The following is a 27,108-nucleotide window of genomic DNA, read 5'->3' on the forward strand; positions in this document are numbered from 1 at the left end:
AACAAAATTTATTTCCGAATTTCTTCAGTAGGTACATATACAAAATATGAATATTTAATTTTAAAAAAAGTCATACCTGCACATGGCAAGACAAAGTATAAAGAAATTAATTTGCTTTCGATCTGGAAAAGTCCAACGACGTATTATTAAACTCAACAAACACTACCCGAAAACCCTATCTAAATAATATCATAAACAATTAAAATCCAATTTCTTGGACAATATTTCTTAGTTTTCAGGACAAAATCTTAAATATCCCTTCTAAAGACTATTATTTAAAAAACATATTCCAATTTTTGAAAGGCATTAGATCTCATACCCTCTGTAACACATTTAAACCAATCATTATTGTACCTTAACTTTATCTGTCAATTGATTAACACCAAGTCAATAAACCATATGTTTGCAAACATACCTATAACTTATAAAAAAAAAGGAATTATTAACTTATGTCGCCTGTCAGTCGCTACGGAGCAAAATGAATTTAATAAATTCGTGAAATTGCCATGCTGAATCAGAATTTTATACAAAGCTATGGTTATTAATAATTCATACGACTAGTAAACCGTAACTAAAAAGGATGTTGTACGATTTTTTACGAAAATGTATTATTACCTGTCACGCGTGTTACCCACAAAATCGCGCTGCTTTTGACCAGAAAAGCAAACGGTATCGATGCACCACAAAAACTGGAGAAGCTTCTTACTAACGCTCCCACATGTCACAGTTAATCCAACTTGTTATAAACAGCTGAACGCACAAGGCACAACACGACTATCGAACTCGCTATCTCGTTCTCTATTATCTATGACACGCGGCGTCTCCGATACAATTGTGCCGGAGCTGCCACAATATATTTTCGCGTTCGTTTTGGCATTGTGCCGGACTTCTCCGTTACGCTGAAATAATTTCGTCAGACGAGTTCTGATGTGTCATCTATTTATTATTAATGCATAGCGCATCAATGGTCATCATGTTCAATGTTCGAGACGTAGATTTAATTATAGCTGAAAAATTTCCTTATTCAACTACAAACTGGTGCCGTGGCGTTGTTAATTAGAGATCAATGATTCATAGTGGATCTTAAATATAATCGTGATGTCATCGATTCGAGCCTTTTTCTGTTTCGGAGCAATCTGTGGTGTTATTGGTCGATCATTAATGAAACACGTTTCACTGTCGTATATAGGGTGGCACGTAAGGAGTTTTTAGCTTTCTTGTTCAAGACTATTCCAGATAATGATAAAATTTATTTCAGTGTTTGCTGGGGATCTTTTAAATGACCCTAGGGTACCCCGAGGGCACAGATAGGGGTGCATTTTTTAAAGTAACTGATAGAAAAATGTGTATATTTTCAAATAACTTTCTGCAATTCTATCAACATTCATCTAACATATTTTTCATCTGTGTTGCAGTATAAAAATGCTGTGTCGAAAAATAACAATGTCCAACACGATTTTTCTTCCGCAATATCCACTTGGTGATTCTAGTAGAGTTTTTCGCCCTAAGCACGAATCCGCAAACCGTTTGTCGCCATCACCCTCAGTTTTTGAGAAATTCGATTTTGAAAAATCTGCCGATTTGCAACTTTCAACATCTTTTGTGTCGAAACTGTAATAGTTATTCGGTTGCTCGTTGCGTCAAATTATTCTACGAACCCTCCCGAATACAACGATATAAGTTATTATTGCATTATGAACATTAAAATATGTTTAAACAACAATCAAAACGAAAAGTACACCCGAAATGAACTCATTTCTGAAGATATCTTTGAATTTATTTCCAAAACTAAGGGTCGAGGAGAAAATCTGACTACTCCACGCGATGCAGCAGACATTTTTCCTTCGGAAAGCATCAACAGAAGTGGTAAGATACATTTTGTTTTCAATACGGAAGCGAAATAGTTTGGCAAAACGTGCGGCGCCGACAGTGGTAGTCAACAGTGGCGCGCGATCCGCTGCCGCTCGGGGTAACACAATCGCTTAACGCGCGTGACTACCACTGTCGGCACCGCGCGTTTTGCCAAACTATTTCGCTTCTGTATTGAAAACAAAACGTGACTTACGAGTTCTGTTGGTGGTTTCCGAAAGAAAAATGTCTGTTGCATCGCGCGGAGTAGTCAAATTTTCTCCTAGACCCTTAGTTTTTAAAATATATAGCAAGATATCTGCAAAAATTGGTGCATTTCGGGTGTCCTTTTCCCTTTGATCCTTGTTTAAGCATATTTAAATGCTCATAATGCAATAATAACTTATATCGTTGTATTCGGGAGGGTTCATAGAATAATTTGACGCAACGAATAACTATTACCGTTTCGACAGAAAAAATGTTCAAATTTGCAGTTTTTTTGTGAAAATCGAATTTCTCAAAAACTGGGGGTGATGGTGACAAACGGTTTGCGAATTCGTTTTCAGCGCATGAAAAACTATAAGAAACGGCTATTGAATCTTACAGAACAGAAAAAAGTTCAATTTTGTTGGACAGTGTTATGTTTCATGCAAGAGAAACATGTCAGATTGTTTATTTGTGTATTTTAGGACAAACATTTTACTGTCACACTGATAACTTTTTCTCGTATTTTTCTAAATATATTAATGACACGTGCAAACTATCGTTAAAATCTGCCATTTTCGAAGTGTTATCTGTACCTACCTACTACAAAGATACTGGTAACTATCTACATTCCTATATGTATAACTAATCTAATCGGCAAACTAGTTGAAGTAATTGATACAACATGGACAAAAGTTTGTAAACACATAGTTAAGAGGCTTCGATTAATACAGGTGATTTCTTAAGGTAAGTCTCCATAAATTGTCCGTACAAAAGCATTCACTCCTTTGCGAAGAAGTCCTAACAGTAGAACACATAATGCTGAAGTGTCTCAAATTTACGGAAAATAGAAAAATGTTCAACATCGGCGTGGCGCTAGAAGAAATTTCTGGCGATCCAAATAAGATAGAAGACACTATACAATTTATAAAAGAAATTAAAGTATACAACAATATTATATAATAATAATAAAAGAAACTAAAATTAGAAATAAATGCGCCCAATCAAATTGTAGTATAACTAATAGAATTAACCAATTCTAAGAAATATATACTAATGGAAAATAAGTAATGACTCAATTGTTGATACCAGTTTAAATAAACGCACTAAAAAAAGAGCATGCACTCGATGTCCGCGCCTTTCTGTCACTCGCTAAAACTATTTTTCGTCATAACTTTTTAACTATGTAAAATACATAAAGAAAAAAGTGTTTCGGATGAATGTTATCACAACTGAAAACAGTGTTTGAAAAATATAAATCTTTGTACACTGGTTACAGTAGCGGGCAAGATTTTGAAGGAGGTTTTAATGATTAGTTTGCGTATCATATTCGCAATCGGTATTTATTCTATCTTTCTTGTTGTAGAGCTACGCAGAATATAGTTTCAAATATTTGAAATGTTGAAATAAGGGAGAGTGGGGTAATTTCGAACACCTAAGCAAAAAAGCAAACAAAACGAAAACTATGTGAGGCATGAATTTGTTTATTATTTACAAACATACTTAAACTATTCATCTATAAAGTACTGTGACGATTTTTTGAAAAATTATAATAAAAATCAACTTTACAGTAAAAAAGCAAAACCCTTGGTGTTAGTGATTACTCGACTCGCACGGAAAGCGCAACTTCAATGGTGAACCCATAAAAAATGTTGCTACAACCTATGCCTAATGTATTTTTCAAATTCCTCTTCTTGTGCGTTAGAAAAAAAATTGCAATTAGTCGGAATATCGAAAAAAATAGTAAAGGTCGTTTTTAAAACTTTTTTTTCTGAGCCTTTAATGATAATTCAAAAATCCCTTTTGTGGATTTAAGTGAGTTTTATACATGCTGAAAATTTCATCAATATCAGTTAACGTTGCTAATCTCGAAGGTTCGAGATTACCCCATCTGATTTGTTCGCCAATACCCCACGTCATCAAAAAATAAAAAAGAATTTATTTCAGGGGTTAGAATCATGATTCAAGCAACGCCTTGGTCACAAAATGTTGGTAAAAAAGTGCTTTATTTCAGCTTAAAAAAAAATTGTATCATTAATTCAACAGTAATTACATGCAACTGAAAAATGGACAAAATATTACTTGAAACATGATGAAAATAATAAATTGTGTTTATCTTGAATAGCATGAGCGTTCCATATTTATTACTTTCTGCCCGGCGTTGGATACGACCTAAACTATTAGCTACAGGAGAGGGAACATTGTTTTTATTTATTAAAACGCCGTAACCATCGCATTCGCGATTACCCCGCGTTCGTGTTTACCCTACTCTCCCTAACATGTGAGTACTTACTAACCGAAAAATATATGTACGCATAAAGCAGTGGAAATCCGTAGCTCATTTGTTATTGTTTAAAAAAAAAAGAAGAATGGAAGTATCAATATTTTGAAATAAAATAAAGCTGGGTTTACATTAGTCCAGTCCAGCACTGGATTGGAAGTGGAATAACGTAAACAGTGTATTCCTTCCAGTACAGTGCTGTCGTCCAGCAGATTTCGACTGGATCGAAAGTCTACTTTTCGATCCAGTGTTTATCCCCTCCGTCGTGAACACAACATTCCAGTGTTACTGAAATTGTCTAGACGGCTCATAAGACTGGAGACATCGACAGTAATGTAGGCATCGACCAATTTCCAGTCGAACCACTCGCTTGATCCAGCGACTGGATTAAGACGCGAATAATGTAGACATCGACTTGATTTCCAATCAAATCACTCACTGGATCCAGCGACTGGACTAATGTAAACCCAGCTTAAATCTTAATTCGGCATTGACACCTTTTCAAAACCTGTTTATGCACGAATTTCACTTTCCACGAATATGTTAATATTTCGGGGATGATTCTAAATGTGGGTGGTCTCATATGATTAATCAGAGCATATATTAGTGTTCTAAGTTGTAAAACAAGTTGATCACTTCTACGAATTGTATAAAACTCTTATGAGTAAGCGAGAACCCACAGTAGGGGTGTTACGTACGCAGATCTATCTTTGACTTTTTAATCCTCTCGAGTGTCCAGAATGCACGTGACCCGGCGACGTCACCGTTTCCTGCAGTGGTGCGATGCAACCGAGTTTTCCCCGAAAACCTAATATTCAATGAAGGCACTCATGTGTCCCCACTACTTTCTAGCCGAATTTCTCCGTATAAAAACGGCCAAGAATCAACACTCGGGGGCTCATTTCAAGTGTACTACGTTTAGACGAAAGAGTCTTACGGGATCGAGTAACATTCTCCTTCAAGTATTATTTTAACTTAAACTATACAGTGCGTAGAGTTGCCGATAGGTGTTGTAATCATTAAACTCTTTGAGACCCCCGCATTTCTCAGTGCGTTAAAACCGAGAGGTGGACCTAGGTACCGCGACAAACAAACACTGAAACAACTGTAAAAAACTGAGCTTATAAAATATAATTAGTTATTTCTAATTCAGAGTTCTTTTACTTGAATCCAATCATCATCTGAACTACCTCCACGAGACTAACCCACATAGATGCATCTTTACCGCTTGACGTGTATCGCATTATAAAGTTACGAGGCTAATCTAACATTCCTAGTAGCTCCCGGGGTTACCAGACCCCGGTTCGTCCGCTACTAACAAACTTAAACAAACAAGTTCAATCCTCGCCCTCGCAGCCGCCACTCTCATTGCCCTCAGCCTGGGCTCGTAACAGGGAAGAGCGTTGGAGCGGAGCTTGAAGCTGGAGCCCGGAGCAATGGGGTTTTGCCCGGAGCAGGGGCGGAGCCGCAGCATGGAAAATTTTTACTGCTCCAATGCTCCAAATTTTGTATTATTATTTGAATTTTCTTTTATTTTATAAGAGCAGATGATTGAAATATTTTTAATAAATATCAATTTTCAATTTTTCATCATTGAAAAAATATTATATCGCAGGGTCGCGCAGCCCGGTGTTAAAGAGGCATAGTACTGTCTTTGCCCGAAAATTAAGCATTCTTTACGAAGTTTTTTCTATATGAAAATGAAAAGCTAGAAAGTTAGGGTTCGTTGCAAATGAAAGATCAGGGTTTGAAAGTATTAAAAGAATTTTTATTTAAAAAAAAGACAGCTGGAGTGGAGCAGGAGCAGAGCTGGAGCAAGTATTTTGATGTCGGAGCGGAGCAAATAAAAAATTGGTCTGCTCCAATCCCCTGCCGGAAACTATACTTTGGCGCATGCGTACAATGGTCGAAATTTCAAGTCAATTTTCTGGAAAACTAACTGACAAGGGAAGATCCCGAACCCGAAAATTCAAAAAATTCTTAAACTTTGTGAATATGTAGGGGATTTCCTCCTGATTACAACGCAATTTTTGTTTTCTGCCCAAATTCACTCGAGGGGGGTGAAATTAACCCCTGGAAATTCGACTGTTTTCCGATTGTGTGTTATAACTCGCGAACTGTAAGATATAGAAAAAAGTTTCAAGAGAAAAGTTACTTCTTTTAGTTAGATCTATCATTTGGTAAAAAAAAGTTACCATACAAAATTGGAAAATAACCGAATTTTCAGGGGTCAATTGCACCCCCTTAGAGTCAATTTGGGCAGTAAACTAAAATTGCGTGGTAATCAGGAGGAAATTCCCTACATATTCACGAAGATTCAGAATTTTTTTAATTTCCGGGTTCACCATGTTCCTTTGTGAGTCAAGACACAATTTTATTCAATACTTTTTACTTATTTTTTTTCATGCAGAAGCATCACCCCTCCGCTTGTACCACCGGTTACAGGACACCCTGTATATTATACATTAGCCAATCCGCGCGTGCATTGCGATGGAGGCGAAAAGTTAGCTGTACACGAAAAAGGAGTACACTCGTCACTACTCACTTTCAGCGACAGGTACAGGGCGCAATTTCGATCAAGAAACCTACAGTGAATATGTCAAACATTCTTATCCCGATAATCGTGATTTTTTTTCCCAAGTCGGTCGGTATAATGTTCTTGGACGTCGAGAACGAAACATCGGCGTGATTACGTGCCGGTAGAGACCGGTAGGATAATTACACTGATTGGTCCTCCGAACCGGATGTGATGCTGCGCGCGCACGCTACCGTCTGCCTGTTTAAGCTGAACGTGAAACGAGTGTTATCCGTGCTAGCACGCCGCTATCATCGGGACCACGGTTACGTTATTATTAATCACGTTAACGGCGCTGATACTGCCCTCGACTGTGGTAACCCGACGGCAGATCAGATTCAAACATTTCATCCCTGGTCTTCGCGTTGCTTCTTAACTCACTTGAATCGGATAACCGCCAGTGCTTGCACGTGATCTTGGAGCCATAAAGTCTTAACAAGCTCTCGTCGCATATCACTGAACTTGAAACCAATCAACGCTCAAACGCATACTTTTTTAATGAATTTTTGAACCAGTTGAAAAGAATCGAAATACCTTGTTACCAATAAAGCGCGTTTAAATCAGATTTCTGTTAGAGACGTTGAAATATAATTTCGCTGAATTATGCTTGGCAAGCAACCAGTTACCGAGGCAATGCTAAATCTATTATTGTTATCCAATTTTTAGAGCGCGAATGGAGGAATTTAAGTATTCGGACGCGAAGAGAATATCGTTGGTTCAATTTACATTGTAACTGTCATGACAGTGCCAATATGTGGCAATAAACTATAAAATTACTGTCCGCAAAGTGGTGCAGGCATTATTCTGGATTGCAGAATAAATATTATTTCAACCCACTGATTTCTGAAATCCTTATTGATTTCTACACACTTCTAGATTATTTGTAAACAATACCGATCTTTTTAATGATCAAACATCTTGTTGACAGGTCAATTTTCGTCTTACGTTATGAATAAAAAAAAATAGAAAATACTGCAGCAAACATCATTCTGTAATTTTGTGGCACGACAAATTTTCAAATTAACGTTTATTACTTTTGGGGTGTATTTCAGAAATGGTTTCATTTTCTTTACGCAATACTGTAATATGCAATTTGAATTATTTGATCTTCGAGCCAGAACTTCAGAGATTATGCAAGTCGTGGAGATCGTTGGAATACAGTCAATTACTGATGTGGCAATTACTCAACCATCTATATCAATCGCAAGTGGACAATGAAAAAAGAAGCAAGAATAATGTACCTACTCCTTACCCACGCAAAGAAGGCGAACAAAACTTTTTACGAGTATTATAGCAAATCCTGCATTCGTATATAGCATACCATAAACTGGGGGAACATTGGCAGCACGGGGTAACATTGGCATACGCCGGAATTACATTGTTTTACGTCAGATTAGTAAAACTTAACCTGTTAATGCTATTTATATGTAATGCTATTAATGCTATTAAGATGTAAAAAATAAAATAAAATAAACAAATTTAAGTGTCAATGTATCATACTGGCTTCATATTATGTTAATGCTATCTACAGTGACTCGCATTAATATTCGGACACTTTTTAAAATCGCATAATTTTTTTAGAATTGGTCCAAACGACTTGAGTTTTTTTTTTTGAGAAGCTAGAAGGATTAGTTTGCTAACTGACGCGTTTCGTCGTTTTGAAAAAAAATGTATTTGGTTGGAATAGCGAAAAGAATAGTAAAGTATCAATACAAGCACTTAATTCCATTTAAAGAATAAAATTTCGTTGAATCTGGAGACACTCAAAACAAGCATTCAGATTCGTCGATGTCTTTTGTACGTATAATACTACAATGCTAATCAAGTGTTTCAAACAGGGTACATGTAAATTTTTGTCTAATAAGGGAAGTTCGGCAACTTGAAAATTTAAAAAATCTGCCAGTAGAAGTGTAGCTCAAGTGATCCTAATAATGTAAGAATTTTTTGATTCGGCAATAAACCGGTCCCAAAACAACTCCTCAAAGAAATTGTGAGCTTTCATGTTATCATGATTATCTGCGAAACTGTAAAAGATATTGAGAAAAAAGTTCAATTCGAAGTTTTACGGCTTTCAATATCGTACAATATGGGGATAAAGAATTGTAAAAAAAACGGGTGGTGGGGATAAATTTGGAAAAAAATTAATGTTTTTCGAAAATTCTTTATCGCCGTTTTATAGGACATAAAAACCATACAGCTTTGAATTTAACTTCTTTTTTATATCTCTTACAGTTTCGTAGTTATTCACGGTAATCCGAAACCTCAGAATTTTTTCCAGGGGGTGTTTCCACCTTTAGGACAGTTTTACTGCGGAATTTTAAAACTGTTACGTTGTTAGCATCACTTGAGCTACAATACTGCAAAGTTCCATATTTTTTTAAATTTTTTAGTTGCCGAATTTTCCTTTTAAACAGGTACCCACAGTGCCTCAATTATTTATACTTGGAATGCAAATGCACCAAAAAGCCAAAAACTACAAACATCCATACATTTAATCGTTTCTTTTTTCTTGAGGTTTGTGATGTTGCTTAAAATTTTAAACAACTGGTACATCAATGAAAACGAAGGTTTTTGAAAATGCGTTATAAAATAGAACTGCAAACTTTTTTGTTAGAATCACGAATAGAAACTTTCCTCAGCGTTACGGTGTACTATCTATTTTCCAAGTAGTAAAACATTTTTAAACGATGACGCGGTATCTTGGAGCGTCAGAGTGTAAAAGAGTTTGACAAATATATTCGACATGTAATAGTTAATTAAAAGTGAAAAACGGGTCATCTTTTGTCATCAGTGTGAGCGCAGCTAAGTAGTATGTATATGCTAATAAGAATGAATTGAACTTTTCGTTTTAAGGTTCCCTGCCCATCAAAATTTGAATACGTTAACTATGTAACAACTATAATTTTTGTGTAAAGTTGTTGTTGAAGTATATTATGTTTTATTAGAATAAATGGGTATTAAATGTTTTAGAATGTCGAGATTTCTAAAGAAGAGGAAATTAAATATTAATTTAACGTTTATAAATATTTTTGTTCATATCAGACGTCAATAATCTGTTTGCTATTTACTACCAATATATTTTTTATCACGTTCACTGTTCCGTTATTTTTCCATACAATTGTTCTCAACATTCATTCAAGTTTGTGCTGTCGAAAAGAAAAACATTTAATAATTCAATAATGCATTTGTTATCTTACACTATTCTTACAAAATTTACAAGTGGTAGAGTTCCAGTCATTGTCAGCTTTATATAGAAGTGTTGTAAGTTCAAAGTGGTGGTCACTGATGACCTTCAAGGCGCCACTGGAGAGTCTAGTTCCAGTTACTCTCATAGCAGTGGAGGTGTTAATGAATTTCGAATCTTAAGGTGAAATCAGACGGCTCGTGGCTCCGCGAGCCGGCTCGCCACGTCTAGCTCGTCAAGTCGGCTTGGCGAGCCCGATTCGACAAGTCATTACCGATCAGACGGCTCGTGGCTCCGCAAACTGGCTCGGCTCGTCTAGCTCGCCAAGGCGACTTGATCGCCGATCCACGAGCCGTCTGATTTCACCTTTATGTATTCGTTCAATTCAACTCGCCGTTTCAACAAATTTAATTACAGAGTATTTGAGCATCAATGACTACATTGTTTGGATTTCAAAATGTTTGATAGCTCTTGTTTCAGAACAGTGTTCTCCGGATTAACGAAAAACCGAGAACAATAAAAATAAGATATTCAGTACTAAAAATTAAAATGTTTATGTTTTTGATAAATATTCACAAAAGCATTACCAATGCATTGTTGAGGCTTTTCTGGTGAAAATGAATCCAAACACGAAGCAATTCGGTCCATTTTTACTAATCGTAGTGTGTGTGCTAGATGAGTCACCAGATACGTTTTCGCTAAATTCGAGGAACACTGGAATTCTAACCGTGTATTCATAATAAAAAATATACCGAATTGCTTCGTGTTTGTACTCATTTTTCTCGACATAATCTCACTAATCCATTGGCAGTACTCTCATCGCGATATAATGAGAAATATGAATGTTTGACTCAAGTCGCGCACATGGCCGTCGACTGGGGGCCCTCGCTGGTGCGCTACTTCCCTCATCCTTAGTTTATCTCGTTCACTCTCCTTATCAGAGGATTCGAGCGAGGACCCTCGCAAAGGTGAATTTATTAGGTGCTAACTACATCCCCTGCCTAGGATTATCGAAAATTTTACGGTCCAAAATTCTTTCCGTAACCCGGAGAACACTGTACTACGAAATATATAAAAACATGGACTTCATACGAATGAATCCTAAAAATGAAATAAAAAAGAGGTTTCTAAAAAAAATAAGCTACCCTCAAACTCTGTTTCGCCAAAGAAAAGTAGTGCGTGATGGAGAGCCCAAAGAAGTTACCTGGAGGAGCAATCAATAGCGTCCAACGAAGGCAGTCCCCGAACGGAGCATGTTTACCGAAGAAGTAGCAACGCAGACCGAAGCTCTCGCTGCCCGTAGACCGAGGCAATCAGCTGTGGATGCGGAATCACGGGAGAGAAGGTGGAAGAAGCCAATTCAGCGACGCTAATTCGGAACGTGCTGGTATACGAAACGCTTCCGCACTGTTCCTCGTCTCCCTCTTCATTCTCGTTCGAAAACAGTTGTCGGGCGCTCCGTCGCGTTCCCGCTCGCTCTCTTATGTCCGGCCTCTCTGTTCGTTGCACGGAACCCCCGGTAAGGATCACGGTGATCCCCGACGCAGAATGGGTAGCCTCGCCTCCGAAATTCTTCGCTTGTACACACTTGGCTCGTGCTACGAGAAACGTGGGAAGATTCTCAGGCCTGGAAGCCGTTCATACCCCCACCAAAGTACGAGCAACACGCGATGCCATGGCTGCGTTGCCTGCACGCACATCCACTTGGGGCGCGCGTACATGTAACCCACACGAACGTTTTATATACGGGAATATAGAGGCCTCGTACTCTCCTTCTCCTATCGCATTGTGCACCGAGCCGTGCGTCCTCTTTGTGAGGCAGAAGAGCCAACCTGGCCTGTAATGTAACCTTACCGTGGCCCCATTGCCGCTTGTTGTGCACATAATATGAGGCTATTGTACCGAGCACGGGCCATATTGTTGCCCACATCTCGGCGGCACCCTGCCACGCCAACGGCAACCGACGACCCCCCTTTTCTTATTACTCCTTTGCCCCTTCGCTTCCCTCGCCCGTTTCGGAGGAACCAGTGTTCTCGCTCACCATTCTTCTCTCCTTCTCTCCTTCCTGCCCTCTGTCTATGGTCTGGCTGACGCCTCTGCGAATCGAGACGGAACACCGGGATTTCGGCAAGAGTTCACGCGGCGCTCATGCGATTAATCTTTTACTGGCCGTGTTTGTGTGACGGATGTCTTTAGATATATTTGTTTCGCTGGATCCATTCTTTTTCTTGCGCACTGCTGTTGGCTTCTTTTTTCACTTGGCGATTAAATTGTTTAACTGATAGTTTGTATTTATAAGTGATGTTCGGCAAATTGAGAATTCAAAAAATTTGAAACTTTGCAGAAATGTAGTTTAAGTAATCATTTTTGGCGGCGGGCAATGAAACGGTTCTAGAGGTGGAAATACCCCCTCGAAGAAATTATGAATTTTCATATTATCCGGAATATCTGCGAAGCCGTAACAGATATCGAAGAAAAGTTTAATTCAAAGTTGTATAGTTTTTGATATCCTATGTGATGACAAGGAATGTTTTCAAATTTTTTTCCAAATTTGAACCCACCGCCTTTTCTTCGAAAATTCTGCATCACTACTGTATTTTAGGATATCGAAAAACCATACAACTTTGAATTAAACGTGAGTTACCGAACATCCGAACATCCCTTGTTAGTTCGTTCTGATTTATTAGAAAAAAGTTGATAGACAGGTTTTTAAGGGAAACTGAAGTGTAATCTAGGATTTTAGTTGAGTTTGATGTGATCGATTCGAGTATTATGGTGCTTTGTGGTCGCGTAGAATATACACTAGACAGGGTCCAGCTAAAAGGATGATTCTTTATGCAAAAATGTAGAATAAAATTTTTTCATCCGAGGTTTAGTTTTCGAGACATTTGAATTTTAAAATGCACGCAACTACAAAGGAATAGAATTTATCAGTAAATACGGTACAACTTTGAAACTTTTGCAGTGTCCAGAAAGATGGAAGAAACTAAATACATAATTTACATCGACTGATTTGTCTCAATTTGCCATTTTCTGTACTTTGTAATAACGCAGAATACATATTTTCTATATTGCATACCTATGTACAATTATTCGTTGTATCCTCTACACATAAGAGTTAAGAACCGGTGTATTTATACACAGAAAGTGCTTCCATATTTGAAGTAAAATTGCATTTATTTAAGCGCCACATTTTCCTATTAACGATTATATTGTATTTTTTCTACAAATACATTGCAGTATCTGTGTTCTAAAATTCTTGAACTTATGGTATCCATCGAATAGTGATAAATATTTAAATTTTAACTTCAGCATATCTAAATATTAATAAACTACTAAAAAATACGAGTTTAAATTTACTAACGCAATTAAGAACCAGCTAGCATGCATGACTTAACCCTTTTTGATTGAATTTTTGAAACTCACAAGATAAAAATACTTTCAATCCTTTTGCGTAAAGTAATATGCGGTTGTAATGACATTTCTAATACCGATTGGCTACTATTCGGTTACCCGTTTTCTTGCAGCAAGTTCTACTGCTAGTAGCACATGTCTATGATATCGTCTACCACTTTTCCGTGCACTATAAAGTCATATCGGATATAGGTACTCATGGACCATTTCTATTATTTTTGTGCTCTGAATTCACCGCTAAAATACTCCTCACATATTAATTGAAATAAAAGAGCAATAGTACAGAACTTTTAATTTTCCCCCGAATATTAAAATCTTAAGATTTCAGATCTAATGATCACGGTACTGATCCTGAATAAAAAGCATGGCATGCAAAGTTGTTTGGGATAATTTTTTAGGAAACCATTTCCGAATATATGTTTACTGGAATTTTTTTAGCTTAGAATTGAATTTTCTATGAGATTCCAAGTTGGTGTCCTTTCGTCTGAGGCTCCCAGTATATAGTGATGTAAAGAAAAATAATTACAGTTAATGGATTATCGTGGCATTTATTAAACACGTATATTTTGGTGGACACTTATCACCTATCGCTCCCTCCCCCAGTCCAAGATTTCTTAAGAATTAACATTTGTTTTCTAATTCGTAACAATTTTATTGACAGCCTTTAAAAATGAAGTAGTGCCAGAATTATTTGTCTTCCAAGTTTCGAGAAATTAACTACAACAGTTCAGCACAGCCCAGATCCTTTATCCCCATATGTTTCACTGAATTCATAGCATTACTTTTCTGTTTATATTGGAAAATGTGTAAGTTCTATTTACAACCAAAAGCTAGTACTATCTTCCAAATCTCAAAGTTAATGACGTTTGGGGAGGGGGGGAGTGATAATATACATTTTCCAGTTAAACACGTCTTTCTTAGAATCGTATTGGTAGCGTAGGGTGGGGCTAATAGTCCCGTTTTTCGTATAAATTTATGTAAAACTTAGTACTAACAATCTAGAGATATCTGGTGTTATTTTATTAAAAAACTATAACTATTAGGCTTTACATTTACAAAGTTCGTTTGGTGATACTGTTATTTTTGGTTGAGTTATACCACAAAATGTTCGTCAATTCAAAATGGACTTGCTGCCCCATGCCCGGGGCAAAAAGGCCATTGCTTGGGGTAAAAAGTCCCTAACATCTTCTAACCAACTTTTCGAGTAATACAAAACTAAATAAGAAAAAAAATTCTTCTTAAATCAAGAAATATTTATTAAACCAATTCTTTTCGGCATACAATATGAAAGGAAAGCATTATTTCCTTAACAAAAAATAAAAATATAAGTCAGAGACTCACTTTGAACTAAAAACTAACAAAAATCTTCTCCCAACTAAAACAAAAACACTATTTAAAGACTTTGGCATCATTTCTTTATGCTTTGGCCATCTTATTACGAAAGCAAATAGTAACAAATATAATTTCATAAAAAACACAACACACAACACTTGTCGTGCCGTTGCATACCCAAACCAAACTTTACCCGGATGTTCTTTATACCTTGCAATAAATCTATTCAAAGAATTTCTACAAATATCATATTCCCTGGCTCCTTTACATAATTTCATTTTCCCCTTTATTACGTCCTCGTTTCATAATTTCTAAAGACTTCATGCCGCGATCGGTTGGTCTTATGTAGTGGTGCATTCTAAAAAATAAAAATAAATATAAATAATTTTCCAGTTTCAAGTGAAAGAGCCATAAGTTCCCATGCGAGGTAACAGTGCCAATAAGGGACTTTTTGCCCCAATGGTACCTCTATAGTTTATGCGATATTTACGGTAGAAAATATTAACATTTACAAATAAATAATATCATGTACACATTACTAAAGGAACATAGTATCTAAACGTACTTACCTGATACGCTGATAAACTTTGGTTTACTTCCTACAAAACAATAAAGACGACGTATTTATTTCACTTTTTGACACGTATAATACCAAAGACGTCGTGTAAACCGAACGAACGTCCAGGAGCGACTGGCGACTCTGTGGTTACCTCCGTTTCTTCTCGCCTTTTACATGGTATACTGCGAAACTTGATACATTGTTTAGGAACAGAGATTTTGTATTCGGGACTTTTTACCCGCCGGACTTTTAGACCCACCCTACCCTACCACCAAACGCAACTGACTGTAAGATATTGCAATTTTATATATATTTTAAAAACTACAATTTTAAAATAAAATACAAAGACTATGAGAAAGATGGTAATGATTGTTTCACGTTCAATTGATTTTTCGAAAACATTAATACTGCATCTCTTCCCAAATAGCACAAAGACTTGTTATGTACATCCGAAAAACGTCCTTCACGGACGTACTGTACGTTTAAAGGATGTCCCGAGAAGGTCCACGTGTCCCTTGTACGTCCTCCTTAAGTTCTTTAAATGTCGTGGAAAGGTCCTATTTACAAAGTGGGACGTCCTAGGGACGTGCTGTGCCAACATTCTCAGAAGGTTCTCTGAATGTCCGCAAGTAAAGTTAAATACGTCCACAAGGCTTCGTAAAGACGTTTTGCAGACGTCGTAAAAGCGTCTTAAAGACGTCTTCATTAGGTCTGAGTTAAGACATTAAGGGGAGGTTCCTGTCTAAATGTCGATTTTTTTTTATTTCATTTTTCGAATGTTCAACCATTTAGGAAAACGTGTTTAAAAGGATTTGTTGAAATTCGTAAAATTCCCGAAGTTATAGGCATTAGAGTAGCGGCAAATGCATGGGTAAAACCCGGCCACTCGGCGCTCACGTAAAACTTTAAACGCGTTTTTTTCGAAACAGTGTTCTCAAACCAGTGGGCGCTGTATCTCCAAAAATTATTATTCGATTCGACGGAAACTTTTTTATTTTGAAGAATATACTTCTGGCTAGGGGGGGGGGGGATTAGAAAAAATTACAAAAAATTGAAAACTTATCATTTTCAAAGGCGTTGAAAGGACGAAAAATACAGGGGAAAGTGATTTCAAACTTGAAGTGTCGTTATTTTCTAAAAAAAATGTCATTTTTGTAATTTTTTTCTAGCCCCTAGACAGAAGAAAAATCTTCAAAAGAAGAAAGGTTTCAGTCGAGTCGGATAATAACTTTTGGAGATACAGCGCCCACCGATTTGGATCAATTTTTTGACGCCTTGACTTTAACGGCTACCCAGGGCTGTCTGCAATGATTAATTATAAAACAAAAAATATATTTCTATAATTTAAGACATCCTTAATACAATACAAAAAGTCCCATTAAATTATATATAGTAGTTTTCCTTTAATTAATTCCTAAATATCACCTATTTTTTTCGGCTGTAGACCGGAACCTCCCCTTAAGAAAAACAAATTCTGCGGTGACAGGAATCGAACCCAGATTTCCAGCTTACGAAGCAAGCGCTTTTCGCAACTGCATGCAGACACTTCCTTGCAAATATCTACTATTAATTTCTAGGTATATAAATATTATTAACTGTTTATAAAAAAATGCGCATTGACGCGAAATATTCTACAGAATATCATCATTCGACCTCTAGATTCACTGCTTAAAATTTCACATTCGTCTTAAGGGGGGAAACCCTATTCTTTGGGCTAAAAACATAGAAAAATTTGGGATTTTTTTTTTAAAAATCCAGCGATTCGATTCATCTGAAATTTGAACCATGTTTTGATGCATCTTTAAAGAAGCTGTAGGTTTTTCTTTATTAATTTTTAACCATAAATATAGTAGTTATGCATGATCGACACTGTGCATGATATTCATCTATCAGGTAATCTCAAACAGCAAAATGAAACGGGGTTTTATTTGATACATATGTAGCTTGAAATTGATGCACCAGCAAAAAACAAACAAATTTATTGAGCAGTGTGGAGAGTTTTCAAACTGAAATGGGTGAACCTTTAATTTTTGCGATCCAATTTTACGCCAATTTTCTTACGTAAAAGAAGTCTGGTTCATCAAATTCAAGCTACATATGTACAAAGTAAAACGCTGTTTTATTTTTCTGTTTCAGATTCCCTGGAAGGTATATGTCATGCATATCAGCGGATGACGAGCTTTGTGCTGCGTGACGCATAACTCCTATATTTATTATTAAAAATAAATAAAAAAAAACTGCAACTTCTTCAAAGATGCATACAAATATGGTCCAAACTTCAGATGAATCGAAATGATAGGTTCTTAAAAAAAAATTCCTAAACTTTGCTGTGTTTTTAACCCATAAAGTAGTATTCCCCCTTAAGACAGAAGTTTTAACGACGTCTTAAGACAGACTTCTGTGCACAAAAAAAAATAGCGCAAAGGCGAGGTGCAGTCGTAAGCAGGGGTTGAAAACAGTTATTATATCGGTTTTGGTTCTTGAAATATTTATGAAGAACCGATATTCTAATATCGTCTTACTTTCTTTCGGCGCGTTGCGTATTATTTCCTAATAAACGTTAGAAGAACATTGCTCGTCGTGCAGCTTCAGGTACGTTACAATGGGGTCTACACCGCGTTCCACATTAGAGCATACTCGTTTCGCACAGGGACACACTGTTGATTGGTAGTAAACCGCTAGAGAAAGTGCTACGACCAATCGCGAAAGTGCTACGACCAATCGCGTGTGTCAGATCCGTGGGAGCTGCGCAGATCGGTCTCAAATAATTAGGGGCGTTGGTACACTCTTACATGGAACGCAGTATATTAGTCCTTCGATTGCCGAGGAACACATATCAGTGATACAACAAAGGTTGAAATTGTATGAAAAAAATGGATCATGCTGTCTCATAATTATTTAAACCACTAATTCAGATTTCACGCGAAACAACGAGTTTTAAAAAACATTATTGATACTTTTGTTCATAACTTTTTCTAATTGTTTAAACAATTGCTGAAACTTTTACTACTTGATATATCTAATTAAAAGAAGTAACTTTCGTCTTGAGATTTTTTTTCTATCCCTTGCAGATTGCGAGTTAGATAATGAAATCCGAAAATAGCCGACTTAATCCAGGGATTAATTTCACCCCCTTAGAGTGTTTTTGGGCAGCAGAACAAAATTGCGTTGTAATCAGGAGGAAATCCTCTACATATCCACAAAGTTCCAGAATTTTTCGAATTTCCGGGTTCGGGATCTTCCCTTGTAAGAAGTTGTTTGATGCAAAAAATAGTTTCTTCGTATTAACCATAAATGCTACAGATGTGAACAAAATGGAAGAATTTTAATGCCGTTTATCTGATTTTAAATATATTAATTTATTCGCGGGCTTATAATAGCGAAGTAAGTCAACGCGATGCGGGCACAAACTCCCTTGTACAGCTTCTTTGACGTTGCAAGTTGGAAATAGAAACTGCTCAACGGGTTACCGCTAATTGTAAGGAAATTACACTGGAAGAGGCAACAGTATAAAACGCTCATTGGCCAAGCGTTTATGCAACGACGAACAAATATTTTATAAGTCCAGGTGTTCCCACTTACAGGTCTGAGCACCCGCTGTCGGGCGAATTGATCTTCCAAGAAACGAAATGGATTTCACAAATTTGAAAAGCGCGTAAAGATAAGAGAATGCTTCCTACCCTTGCATGCGGGTACTAATACGATTCGTGCTATCAATAATCGGTGTCGCGTAATAGACGTGTTCAAAGGGCGCCATCCGCTTGGGCATTAATTTTCGAATTCAGGAATGTCGCTCAAACAACGCTGCTACAAGCAATTTGCCGTGCATAGAAGTAAGAGACATGATAACTGGATGCTTAAAGAAGGGACGACAGGATATTATTAAACCGTGATATTTCCGTTTGGTCGTTTTGCAATTTAAAATGCGGGCAACGTAGGCTTGCACGTCAATAATCAATTTCCATCAAGTTTATTGGAGGTTTATGAGGGTTTTCATTCCAAGGCGTATTATTAATCGCGTGCTGTTTTTAGTTGCCTCGCCTGGAGACGTGCACGCGATTATGAACAGAACGCAATGCGTGATCCAGCACTTGGTGTAATAGGACGCGAGGACTGATAAGAGGAAGCGCTACAATACCATAATAATGAAACTGAGCGAAAAGATACCTGATAACCACTGCTTCGGAGATGGAATTCTTAAGGGTATAACTACTTTATTATTTATATTTAAAATTCCGATAGGACAGGGATCGGCAACACATGGCTCTTTGGGTAGGAAATATGGCTCTTTTGATACTTGAAGGAATAGAAAAATTTGCAAAGTTTCCGCGAGCTAATATGAGTTAATATAATGTAAAGGATATAGTGGGATAAGCATAGTGAAAAGTGCCCCCAAACCAAATTGAACTTTGTTCGCGGCAATCGATAGGATCCTCTAAGAAAACTATTTCTGCCAAGTTTCAACCCGATACCCCTACTACTAGGGTAGTTACAGGGTGAAACGTAATTTACAGTTTAAGCTCCATTACTTTTGTTCTATTGAATAGAAACTTATACAAAAAAGCATAGGCCTTCTGCCCATTGATACACGTGTCTGTGAATTTTTTCAGAATTTTAAGTGGCAAAACCGAATTTTAAAAAATTCAAAAATATTAAAAATGAGGATTTCAAAGTAAAAATTTCAAATTACAACATTTATATTTTTACTGTTTTGGCGTCTTTGTATGGTCATTAATGTCTAATTTTTTTCAGATTCTTCGATAGGGTGGAACGCAGTCGTAAAAATCAAAAACTGATATTTTTTACCTTCCCGTACGCAAAGCTGTGGCATACTCGTACGACGAATATACTTTTTTCATTAAACGGGTGTTATATGCAATTCTAAATACTTTCACATGTTTTAAATGAGTCAATGCAATTGAAGGGTCGGATACAATAAGGGGACTAGCGCTCGAAAATGGGAAAAATTATTGTCCAAACGCTAAGAAAGATTGGAACATTAAATGTTATTAAACTGAATTTTAAAAAATAATGTGTTGCAAAGCTCGTCACGACACACATTTTTTCTATTTACAGTTTGTTTATCCAATCATTACTATTCGAGCTAAAAATTATAAACAAAAAAATTTTCATCGTCCAAAATCATTATTTCTTTAAACATAAATCGCGATAACTTGAGTAAATATTAACGGATCGTTATGAAACTTAAAACACAAATTCAGAAAACTCTAGCAAAGCCGTAAAATGTATACACAAAACCCTTATGTTAACAAATGTAATAATATTTAATTAAAAAGTAATACTGGACATAACCCATGTTTTTCAACGTTCGCCGTTAAAAAGTATCGAGGCAATTTTGAGGTACACATAACTTGCAGCGACAAAGTTTTTCTTTAATATACAAGGAAGATTTTCACCAATTTTCACACTGATTAATAAATAATTGTAGAAGATATGACGATATATATAAATCTCGCGCGCCACGAACAGGCAGCGGCCGCGTATAATGCGCTGCTTGGCAGTCTTAGCATTCACGTTGACTGTTGGTGGCGCGCGAGATTTATATATATTGTCATATTTTCTACAATTATTTATTAACCAGTGTGAAAATTGGTGAAAATCTTCCTTGTATATTAAGGAAAAACTTTGTCGCTGCAAGTTACATGTACCTCAAAATTGCCTCGATACTTTTTAACGGCGAACGTTGAAAAACATTAGTTATGTCCAGTATTAATTTTTAATGAAATATTATTACATTTGTTAACATAAGGGTTTTGTGCATACATTTTACGGCTTCGCTAGAGTTTTTCTGAAGGTATGTTTTAAGTCTCATAACGATCCGTTAATATTTACTCAAGTTATCGCAATTTATGTTTAAAGAAATAATGATTTTGGAAGATGACATTTTTTGTTGTCTATTATTTTTAGCTCAAATAGTAATGATTGGATAAACAAACTATAAATAGAAAAAGCGTGTGTCGTGACGGGCTTTACAACAGTATATTTTTTAAAATTCAGTTTAACAACATTTAATTTTCAAATCTTTCTTAGCGTTTGGACAATAATTGTTCCCATTTTCGAGCGCTAGTCCCCTTATTGCATCCGACCATTCAATTAATCTGATAGCATTTTACCGTTGATAAGGGTGAAGTTTTTTACCTAATTGCGTATATAAGTGATGTCAGTATGTAATAAGTCTCACCACGACCGTTCTTGGTAGATTATTGAATTCTCTTCCTGCAAACAATATCATATGATGGGGTTTTTATTTTGTGTCAAGCGTAATTAAAGGTAGGTAAGTCTCTAGAAACGCACGATCTGCATTTATCTGTTTATGTTACGAATGACGCGTTCGTAACGCATCGAGTCACGAGAGAGCGAGGTGAAGAGTTTATGTTAAGAGTATCGGATGCCAATGGGGGTTCATTTTGTAGAATCAACTTGGAGAGTCTAAACAAATGAGACAAGAAACAGGTTAGAGAAAGAGAAAATGCGCATGGTGTGAAAGATGCATGCAACGCGTATTCAGTTCCTGAAGTAAGGTCGTGGAGAACGAATCGTAAATGTCGCATGCTCGGTATCTTGCACAAATTATAAGGCCCGCAGAGATACTTAGCAAAATATTTAGTACCGAACAGATAAATCCTGTAATAAATGATAATAGCGACGAAGATTAATCGCGTTACTTGCGCTGCAAATCGAAATTATCAAAGGTAAAACTCATTAACTAGAATTCAGTAACTTAGTTAATGAATGCAGTAGTATCTGATAATGATAACCTATTATATGATATTATTTGCAGGAAGGGAATTCAAGAATCTACCAAGAACGGTCGTGGTGAGACTTATTACATACTGACATCACTCATATACGCAATTAGGTAAAACTTCACCCCTATCAATGGTAAAATGCTATCAGATTAATTGCATTGACTCAATTTATACATGTGAAAGTATTTAGAATTGTACATAACACTCGTTTAATGAAAAAAATATATTCGTCGTACGAGGAAGGTAAGAAATAACAGTTTTTGATTTTTATAACTGCATTCCACCCTATCGAAAAATCTGAAAAAATTAGACATTAATGACCATATAAAGACGCCAAAGCTTGTAAAAATATAAATGTTGTAATTTGAAATTTTTACTTTGAAATCGTCATTTTAAATATTTCTGAATTTTTTAAAATTCGGTTTTGCCACTGAAAATTCTGAAAAAATGCACAGACACGTATATCAATGGGCAGAAGGCCTCTGCTTTTTTGTATAAGTTTCTATTCAATAGAACAAAAGTAATGGAGCTTAAACTGTAAATTACGTTTCACCCTGTAACTACCCTAGTAGTAGGGGTATCGGGTTGAAACTTGGCAGAAATAATTTTTTTAGAGGATCCTATCGATTGCCACAAACAAAGTTCAATTTGGTTTGGGGGCACGTTTCACTATGCTTATCCGGCTACACCCTTTGTAACCACAATGGCTTTGGCGTATACCATGTTGCGTATTTGGTTCATCTGCGCTGGCTGGCTTTATCCCCACCAAAGAGTACGTATTTTTGTGTTATTAAATATCAATGGCTCTGTTGCGGCGCAAGCGAATCGGTTTGTTTCGAGCCCCAGGTAGTGCTACAGTGACTCGCATTAATATTCGGACACTTTTTAAAATCGCATAACTTTTTTAAAATTGGTCCAAACAACTTGAGTTTTTTTGAGAAGCTAGAAGGATTAGTTTGCTAAGTGACGTGTTTCGCCGTTTTGAAAAAAATGCATTTGGTTGGAATAGAAAAAAAAAATTGTAAAGGTCGTTTTTTTAACTTTTTTTTGTGAGTTTGTAATGAAAATTAAAAAAAAACCGTTTGTAGATTGCAGTAAGTTGTATACGTGCCTAAAATTTCATCAAAATCGGTTAACGTTGCTCCGAGCTACAAACGTTTTTCTGGAATTTTCGCGATTCTCGACCTTATTCTGCGATCTTTAAACGTTTGTAGCTCGGAGCAACGTTAACCGATTTTGATGAAATTTTAGCCACGTATACAACTTACTGCAATCCACAAACGATTTTTTTTTAATTTTTATTACAAGCTCACAAAAAAAATTTAAAAATCGACCTTTACTATTCTTTTCGCTATTCCAACCAAATACATTTTTTTCAAAACGACGAAACGCGTCAATTAGCAAACTAATCCTTCTAGCTTCTCATAAAAACTCAAGTCGTTTGGACCAATTCTAAAAAAGTTATGCGATTTTAAAAAGTGTCCGAATATTAATGCGAGTCACTGTATGTATTGCGAGTATATTAGACCAGAGGACAATAGTGTCGCGGCTACCGGCTGTTCTTGCGCTATTTCTTATAAACCTTGTTAGCCTGCGTACGAAGGCATTCTCCTACCACCGATACTTCGCATGTACCTTAGGACAAACGGAGCGATCAGATTTGGACTAGCGGCGGCATTTTCGGTGAAACGATACGCGGATAGCACCGACAGTTGGAACAGTGAGCAGACCCGAAGTCTGACTCCTTCGATTAAAATCCAAATGTATTCAATTAGTTGCACTCTATTCGGAAGTACCATCTGTATCCTTCGCAACATCCACGCTGGCTATAAAGTCGCGTGTGAGGTCCGATACCTCTCCGGAAGCAAGTGGGAGCATATTCTTGACGAAACAGACTCTTCTAAAAGTAAAAATGTGTACTTTACGACTCTTGGCACTTCTTAAAGGGGTACATGGGTATTTCGGGATCAAAAAATCGATTTTTTTATTGGTTATGATAGCACCATGTCTTAGAAGTATTTTAAATAAGATTTCACTGAAAAATTGCGAGAGTTGAAGCGAAACAAGTAACGGGCGGGCAAACGCAGGTAAACGTGCCGCACAGTGGGACGGATCGACGTTTAGGTAGGCATTCAGTTCATTTCTTACATATTTAATCATTTAATGATTATAGTCTAAGATTACAGGTAATATATTGTATAATAAATACAATGATCATTTTTTTTCTCGTCGCTCTTTTTAATAATGGGACTTCAAGAGTCCCTTCATGTTGATTTTCATATATATGGATCGGGGCTTATTAATAAATTATTTAGAACATCTTGATTTGTCATTTTTCGCATGCTCTTTTTGCGTATAATTCGCAGTAGTTTTTAAAATCATTATTTCGGGCGTTCTGGGCTTCCTCAGTTAAATATTCTAAAAAAAATTTTAGATTTCCATTTTTAGAAAATGATCAGCTTTTACACATTGGAATAGTTTTAGTTAGTCTTTTTCTTGTAATGAAAAATATAAACACTTATATTCTATTGCCAAATTAAGATTTTTTTTACCATTTTTGTATTTTCCTAAATTAAAAGAATTGTTTGTATTTGTCCATAAAATCAAGCATACCTCATAATTCTGAATAGATTCAGTTTCACAAAATTCAATTATTCATATCCGACCGCATCCGACCCTTTGAAAAATTGATATTTTTTTGCTCAAACGCAGGTGCAAGTCAGGAGAAATATACTATTTTGCTCCAATTTTTTATTTGCAATAATAATTGAATGTTTTTAGCTTTAAATTACACTAATTGAGTAATGTTCAAATATAATAATAATGAGTAATATATGTTGGAAGTGAAGCACGCAGAGGTGTGCAACGTGCAAAAGTAGGAATGAAACGCTAGATAAATAAGAATGAATCATGTATGTAATCAGAGAATGATTGGATTCGAATTTTGGGGAAACAAATAAAAAGGAAGCAAGCAAGTTCTAATACTGACTCATGACAATCCGCTCCTGAATTTAACAACTAACTATCGATTGTCAGCCATTAGCTGAAATCCTTTGCATCTATCACGTTGCAGTGTTACCAAGGTATAGCTGTGTGAGACGTCAGATATATTTCATACCAATGGATACATTTAAAACCAAAAGAGATATTTTTCTTCTATTTAAAAGAGATGAAAAAATAGTGATAGACCGTACTTTGTTAGTGGGAAGTTGTTTACGTTGTTGTCCTCCGTTGAATGAAAATCAATTAAGAGACTTGCAACACCTACTTCGACTGTTTTGCGTTAAATCTAAAAAGCGTTGGATGGAATCAAGCTACAATAAAAAACGTTTTTTCGAGAAAAACAAAGACTGGTTGGACCGTGAGTACAATTGGCCAAGTTTTGCGTGTAGCAATAATAATAATCCATTATGTTCTAATGAGGAATCACGAACATTATCAGCAAAATGTTCAAAGGATGTTCTGTGCGAACAAAGAAAAGGAGAACTGAATCCTTAAGAAATGAATATACTGTTGAAGAATTGACTTTTGCAACTGAAATGAAATTGAGAGCAGAAGGAAAGGCGAGTATTTGTAAGATTCTTGATTTTTTATTAGAAAACCCCGACAGAATAAAAGATGTCGAAGATTTTTGTAAAAATATAAATAAAAATAAAAACATAAAGTCGCGTGAAATTTCAAAAGAAAAAGGTCTTTCCCTATTCATAACGACAAATTTGTCCAAAAGGCAATATAATTTGTTAAGAGAAACTGGCCTTAAGGAAGGAACGAATATTTATCCGTCCTATTATAAAATTAAGCAAGCAAAAGAAGATTGTTACCCTCCTAAAACTTTTATATCAGTTGACGAACAAATGGCAAAAATAAATATACAGGCATTACTTGATCATACATCTTCACGAATTTTGAAGGTTTTACAAGAACAAACCCCAACTTTGGAACTGATTAATAAGCAATTAGTATTAATTACTAAATAGGGCTGTGATGGAGCATCTGGGCAGTCCCAATACAAACAAAAAATTATTTCTGGACAAGATGTTGACGAGTCTAGTGTATTTATAGCGAGTCTTGTACCACTAAAATTGGTAAATGATGAAAATGGAGATTGTATTATGGCAAAACAATACACCATCTTCTACCCGATTCTGTCGACCAATATTTTTCCAATTTATAATACATGATTCATTCTTATTTATCTAGCGCTTCATTCCTACTTTTGCACGTTGCACACCTCTGCGTGCTTCACTTCCAGCATATATTACTCATTATTATTATATTTGAACATTACTCAATTAGTGTAATTTAAAGTTACAAACATTCGATTTGCACAATTATTATTGCAAATAAAAAATTGGAGCAAAATAGTATATTTCTCCTGACTTGCACCTGCGTTTGAGCAAAAAAATATCAATTTTTCAAAGGGTCGGATCCGGTCGGATATGAATAATTGAATTTTGTGAAATTGAATCTATTCAGAATTATGAGGTATGCTTGAATTTGCGGACAAATACGAACAATTCTTTTAATTTAGAAAAATACGAAAATGGTAACAAAAAATCTTAAATTGGCAATAGAATATAAGTGTTTATATTTTTCATTACAAGAAAAAGACTATCTAAAACTATTCCAATGTGTAAAAGCTGATCATTTTCTAAAAATGGAAATCTAAATTCTTTTTAGAATATTTAACTGATGAAGCCCAGAACGCCCGAAATAATGATTTTAAAAACTACTGCGAATTATACGCAAAAAGAGCAGCCGAAAAATGACAAATCAAGATGTTCTAAATAATTTATTAATAAGCCCCGATCCATGTATGTGGATGTATATATATATATGGAAATCAACATGATAGGACTCTTGGAGTCCCATTATTAAAAAGAGCGACGAGAAAAAAAAAGATTATTGTATTTATTATACAATATATTACCTGTAATCTTA

General features: G+C 36.0%; 1 protein-coding gene across 4 annotated transcripts in view; it reads right to left on the reverse strand.

Moving 5' to 3' along the window:
- LOC143375455 (tubulin monoglutamylase TTLL4) overlaps positions 1-27,108 on the reverse strand; it is a 507,564-nt gene that overhangs the window by 58,712 nt on the left and 421,744 nt on the right. Inside the window, exon 1 of one of the 4 annotated variants that reach the window (XM_076824551.1) lies at positions 616-777. The exons of the other annotated variants lie outside the window; for them this stretch is intronic. The gene's annotated coding sequence lies outside the window, so the exon portion shown is untranslated. Of the gene's footprint in view, positions 1-615; positions 778-27,108 lie in introns of those variants that run through there. 4 annotated transcript variants of the gene reach the window in all.

The sequence above is a fragment of the Andrena cerasifolii genome, chromosome 12 (genome assembly GCF_050908995.1).
Source record: "Andrena cerasifolii isolate SP2316 chromosome 12, iyAndCera1_principal, whole genome shotgun sequence".
Taxonomy (NCBI): Eukaryota; Metazoa; Arthropoda; class Insecta; order Hymenoptera; family Andrenidae; genus Andrena; species Andrena cerasifolii.